We start from the raw sequence: 6,055 nt of genomic DNA on the forward strand, positions 1-6,055 counted from the left end.
TTATCTAGGGAGAGATCTCAGAAAGAGTTTGAGGGAGGTGTTTTGTCCTACTGTTACTTGGTTTCCCACGATTTTAAGATTCAGGCATTATAACTTCAGTTATGACAGAAGGATTTTATGTTTGCAATTTAAGCACAAAGACCACTGGGAAGTGTGGGCACACTTACTTTCATTGCTTCGATAAATAGGCTCAGTAACTGTGATAACAAAGTGAACATTGGAGCACAGGCATTTATATCCTGTTTATCTCAAACACAGAGCCAATCTGGAACTCTAATTCCTTTAAAAGATGATAAATGTTTTCTGCCAGTCTTTCCAACTGAACAAACTCTGTTTGATTGGTATTAATCACTTCTGGCAGGCGATGTTCAAGCCTGCTAGCTGCAATCTAGGTGAAAAGCTTGTCATCAGTATCACATAATGAAGTGAAAGAGTATGGGACAAAGAGAAGAAATATTTCCATTTACTTAGTCATCAGAGTAACTGTCAAGTTAAATAAGACATGAACTGTTTTCAAATGAACAGTATAAAATGCCAATCTTTAATAAAATTAAATTTTCCTTCATTTTTTATTTAAAAATCAGAAATTAACCCAAATAATAATCTAAGAATTGTTTATAGTAGAAGGAGTTCCTTCATTGTCTTAAATTCCTGTGGCTTCAGAAAATTTTTCTGAAATCATATTTTGCCATAAGCAAGCCCGTGTATATAAGGAACATGTGAAAAAAGGCCCTACTCAGAGCTAGGGTAATCAGGAAAATACAGTCTGAAGATTCGGGAAAATTTAGAAGTCAAAAACGTGTATCCTAGCTCAAAAATATCTCATTATAATTTGACTTTTTTTCCACTTTGCAATGTCATATCCCCTGAAAAGTCATCAGTTTAAAATTTCCCATTGAAGTTTCTCCAGGCATAGTGAGTAGAACTCTCTTCCATTCACTTCTTAAAGTGATTAAATCAGATCGTTATCCTCCTAATACCTAGGTAACAATAGCTAAATTGGGAGAATTAGTTTGTCTCCTGGAGCAAAACTCAGACAGAAATCGTTTCCTCTTATTTTAAAAATCAACTTAATTTTTCCTCACTTTGTGAGAAAATTTATATACATTATCCTTTAAGTTAATGATCACTTAAATTGTGCGTTAAAAGTAACTTAAATATACACATTTCCATTGGTATTTTGAGAGAGATGAACAGTTCCTAAAAAGAAAGTGGTTTATTAATGTCAAACGGACACCTCCACTATTTCAATGATTAGTTAATTGTATTAATTATTGAGTTGCACCTTGACACTGTCACTCACATTTGCAGGTTAACCAAATTCAATCCTTTTGAAGTCATTTATTTCAAAGTGAATGAGGAATCTAAGGTGAGCCATCTGTGGAGAAGGAACACACACTGTATTTTGAGAATAGGGTAGTGGATTCAGCAGTTAAATTCAGCCTACTGTGTAGATAACACCAAGGTTACCCTGACAGCACTAACTAATTTTTAAATAAGTGTCTGAAATTGTTAATGTTAAATGAGAAACTAAAAAAAATCTAAGAAACTAGATTTCACTTCTGGTAGAAATATAGCATTTGTTCTTTTGAGTATTCTACTTCTGTTTATGTCTAACCTAGTGCATTTCAACATGTCTAGATCAGTTTTGTGTGTTTTTAATATTTTTATTCTTGTTTCTTTTAAACTGGGCTTAAAAATGGTACTATTGCTTTCCAACAGCTGATGTGATTATCCAAGTTTACAAAATATTTGATTAGCATTTGATTATTTAATAATTTAAGTTAAATTTCACATAATTGATATGCTTGTTTTCTCTATTAGTAGCCTTAGAAATATATTAGAAGCAAGAGCTTTGCAAGATGTCTTTTTAAAGATGTCACCTCTCAGCCACGTGACTTTCCTCTTATCATCATCTTGTAGTGGACGACACTTCTCCCTTCTGTCTCTAACTCCCATATAGTCACCAACACCATCACTCAAGACATCCTCTTCCCAGCCCTGAAGTGCTTGTGGCCCATTTTTATCCTGTGAAACTGATAAAAGCAATTCTCAAGCCTTCAAATATCTCAGGATTCTCAGGTCATACATTTGCATTGTTCTATGCTATAAAACAATTTACCTGGTAGAGTGGTACTTTTGAATTCATTTATTTGTAATGAAAGGTTTGGATCTAGATTGATTTACACAAGTATTTCCAAGGAGTATGGGAAAGTTTTGACAGATGTCAGAGACATTGCTTTTGAAAGACCCTTAAAATGGCTATGGGGACAGTTAGGGGTGTGGAATAATTGGCACATTATTGCCACAGTTGATGGTAGAATCCAGTCATAAACAAGAGGGCTGGGATTGTGGGGAAAAGAGATTATTATACCACATTTGCACACGCAAAAAATATTCAAGTGGGAAGCGCAGCAACAAGATTCTAAAGACACAGCTCAGTGCCCTTCCTGAACACTTGAACTGAGTTCCATGAAAAGCAAGAATGACTTTTTAATCATACAACTTATGATGTTGAAAAAGATGGTCTTAATAAATGTGTAAATTTAAAGCAGTCCTATTGTCTTCTTAATCTATCTTATTTTGGAACTAATAGAGATCTATAATTTTTAAAAAGCATCATGAAATAATAAGCATGAGATGTCTTACTCTGATAACTAGATTGTTGCGTGTTATTATATTAAATGTTTTATTGTCTTCTTCAATATTAGACATTCCTGGGTACAACGAACACTGATCAGGCCAGTATTTAAATTCAATTTATATACATGATACACAATTCTTATATAATAATTTGTATCTATGTTTAGTGGTTTATAATTTTTGTTGTTGCATTTTCCTTACAAGGTTATGGGAAGAAAACTATGTCTGTGGTTGCCTTAAAAAAAAAAAAAAGCAAAGTTGGTAAACCTATTCTTCTCTATTTTTTTAAAAAGATACAACATTCGAAAGTGGTCATGCTAATTAAAACAAAGGCATTTGTAGCTGCAAGTCATGAACCAATGATACTTCTCCAATTCCTCATTTGGTTACATCATTGTAAAAAAATGTCCTTCAGGGGCTGGGCACTGTGACTCACCCTTGTAATCCCAGAACTTTGGGAGGCTGAGGCGGGCGGATCACCTGAGGTCAGGAGTTTCAGAACAGCCTGGCCAATACGGTGAAAATCCGTCACTACTAAAAATGTAAAAAGTTAGCAGGGCATGGTGGCAGGTGCCTGTAATCCCAGCTACTCAGAGGCTGAGGCAGAAGAATCGCTTGAACCCTGAAGGCAGAGGTTGAAACGAACTGAGATCACACCACTGCACTCCAGCCTGGACGACAGATCGAGACTCTGTCTCAAATAAATAAATGTAAAAAATGTCCTTTGGGTGTTACATTTTCCAGAGACTTCCTCCTTAACTTCTGTTTTATAATGACTACCTTTGTATCTCCTTTCCTACTACCAATGTTTAATTTTATCATAACATTTATCAAGTTTTGGGCTCTTGTAGAACAGAGATCTTTTTTTATTTTTCTCTGAATCATTTGTGCTTTTCATGATTCCTGGTGTATGATGAATCTTGCATAAATATGTGTTTAATGAAGAATTACTTGGCCTCTGTCCTCAGTACATTGAACGTTGGAAATTAAAATGCACGCAGTTGGCGCACACAGACAAACACTTACCTCATGCATGCTTCCACAACTCAGGTAAAGAAAGCACCGCTGAGGAATCTTCACCTTGATTTAAGCTACTGCTACCTGCCAAGCTAAGTCAATAACACATATTATGCTTCCTGGTCACATAGTCAAAACTAATAGCTTTCAAATGCCATTGTCTTCTATTTTATAATTTTTAAACTTTTTGTTTCTTATTTTTAAAATTTTTATTTATGTATTTATTTTATTTCATTATTTAATTTTTTGTGGGTAATAGTAGGTGTATATGTTTATGGGGTACATGAGATGTTTTGATACAGGTGTGCAATGTGAAATAAGCATATCATGGAGAATGGGGTATCCATCCCCTCAAGCATTTATCCTTTGAGTTACAAACCATCCAATTACATTCTTAAACAAATGCCAAACAGGCATATGAAAAAGTGCTCAACATCACCAATCATCAGAGAAATGAAAATCCAAACTGTGAGATATCATCTCATCCCAGTTAAAATGGCTTATATCCAAAAGACATGGCAATAACAAATGCTGGTGAGGATGTGAGAAAAAGGAACCCTTGTACACTGTTGTGGGAATGTAAATTAGTACAACCACTATGGAGGAGATTCCTCAAAAAACTAAACATTTTATTTTTTTGAGTCTGGGTTTCATTCTGTCACCCAGGCTAGAGTGCAATATTCTGATCAGAGCTTACTGCAACATTGTACTCCTGGGCTCAAGCTAACCACCTGCCTCAGCCTCCCAAGTTGCTAGATTACAGGTGTGCATCACTATGCCTAGCAAATTTTTTTAATTTTTTGTACAGACGGAGTGTTGCTCTGTTGCCCAGGATGGTCTTGAACTCCTGACCTCAAGCATTCCCCCTGCCTCAGCCTTCGAAAGTGCTGAGATTACAGACCTGAGACATCACAACTGGCCTACTTCTTAAGGCCAAAATCTCTTGTACAATTTTTTTTCCCCCACAGGAAGTGCTTTTTATATGCCCAATGAATATTTATGGTTAATTAATTAATTTTAAAATATGTTAATTCAAGTTGCTAATATAACAGTGTACTATTTAAATTTTTATTTGCTAAATAGTTCGCAAAGTGTAAAATACAGCTGAAATTTTAACAAACACTTCAAAATATAAAACCTTGAAGTCATCTTTGATCTTTTATTCTCCCTCTCCTTCCCCCCACCTTCTCCTTTGCTACATCTTACCAACCACTTCCAATCAATATAACAATTTGAATTCTGAAATGCCTCTTGATAGTATAATTTATCATTCATTTCTGGAATATCTACCATTTTTAACACATTGGTTACATTTGGGGGGAAATTTCCCTCCTTTGTTTGCTGCCTCTATCAGGTAGAAGTAAAAATATTCAGCTTTTCTCATCTTCTTTGTATTCAGGACCTAGTCTATAACAACTAAATAAATAGACTTGAGGGTCTGATTAAAAACTAAGCAAACTGAGTTAGGAGGCTCCATACAGAATTCTTTGTATTGGTTATGAGTGATAGCAGAGGTGCTTGGTAATAATTGGAAGGTCAAGATCCTAACAACAACAACAAACCAACAAAACAAAGCAAAAATAAGGTCAATATCCTGGCAAACAGGTAGTGGCGGCATTACACTTGAATCTGGCAATAATGCTTGCTGTATACCACCTACCACTTGGTGGATATAGTGGGAGAGGTGTGTTTTGTAATCAAGTAGCCTAGCTTTAAAATGCAATTTAAAACTTTGTTTCCTCTCAACTCAGAATACAGCCTTGAAATGTACTTTAAAACTCTGTTTCTCTTCCTTTCCTACCAGACGCTCCCTTGTGCCATGCATGCTTATCTGACTATGTGCATCCTTAGAAATTCCAAGGGCTAATTTTGAAACAAACCAGGCATGGAGTCTCAGGTGTGGAATCCTCTCGCTTAAGGGGAGTCACAAACAATTAGGTGACCACCACTATGCTGAGGTCAAGATGATGCCAACCAGACCTCCAGATGTGTAATTACTCCAGTTAGCCATTGGAAGAAGACACACAGTCTCTGCACCCTGAAACACTCATATGTGTTTCTTACATCAAGTTTCCGTTTTAAACCCCATCACTCAGCCCAAAAATTTGAAATGGTTTTGTAGAAGCATGAGCCTGGCCATTCCTCAACTGCCAGCCTTTGATTAATAAGCTGCTTTTCTTCCACCACACCTCGTTTCTTATGTATTCAGCTTCTCAGATGGCGAGCAGCTGGACATGTGTTTGGCTACATCTTCTTATTAAGTTAATTTGGTAGCCAGGTTTGTAGCACTGTTACCAGAATCCCAGCTGGGAACCTGTGAACAGTTATCTAGCTTTTTCTGTAGTTCTTTGAACTACTTAATATTCTTTTAATAAACTCATGTTCTGCTTAATCT

Source organism: Pongo abelii, chromosome 2, assembly GCF_028885655.2.
Source record: "Pongo abelii isolate AG06213 chromosome 2, NHGRI_mPonAbe1-v2.0_pri, whole genome shotgun sequence".
In the NCBI taxonomy this organism is placed as follows: Eukaryota; Metazoa; Chordata; class Mammalia; order Primates; family Hominidae; genus Pongo; species Pongo abelii.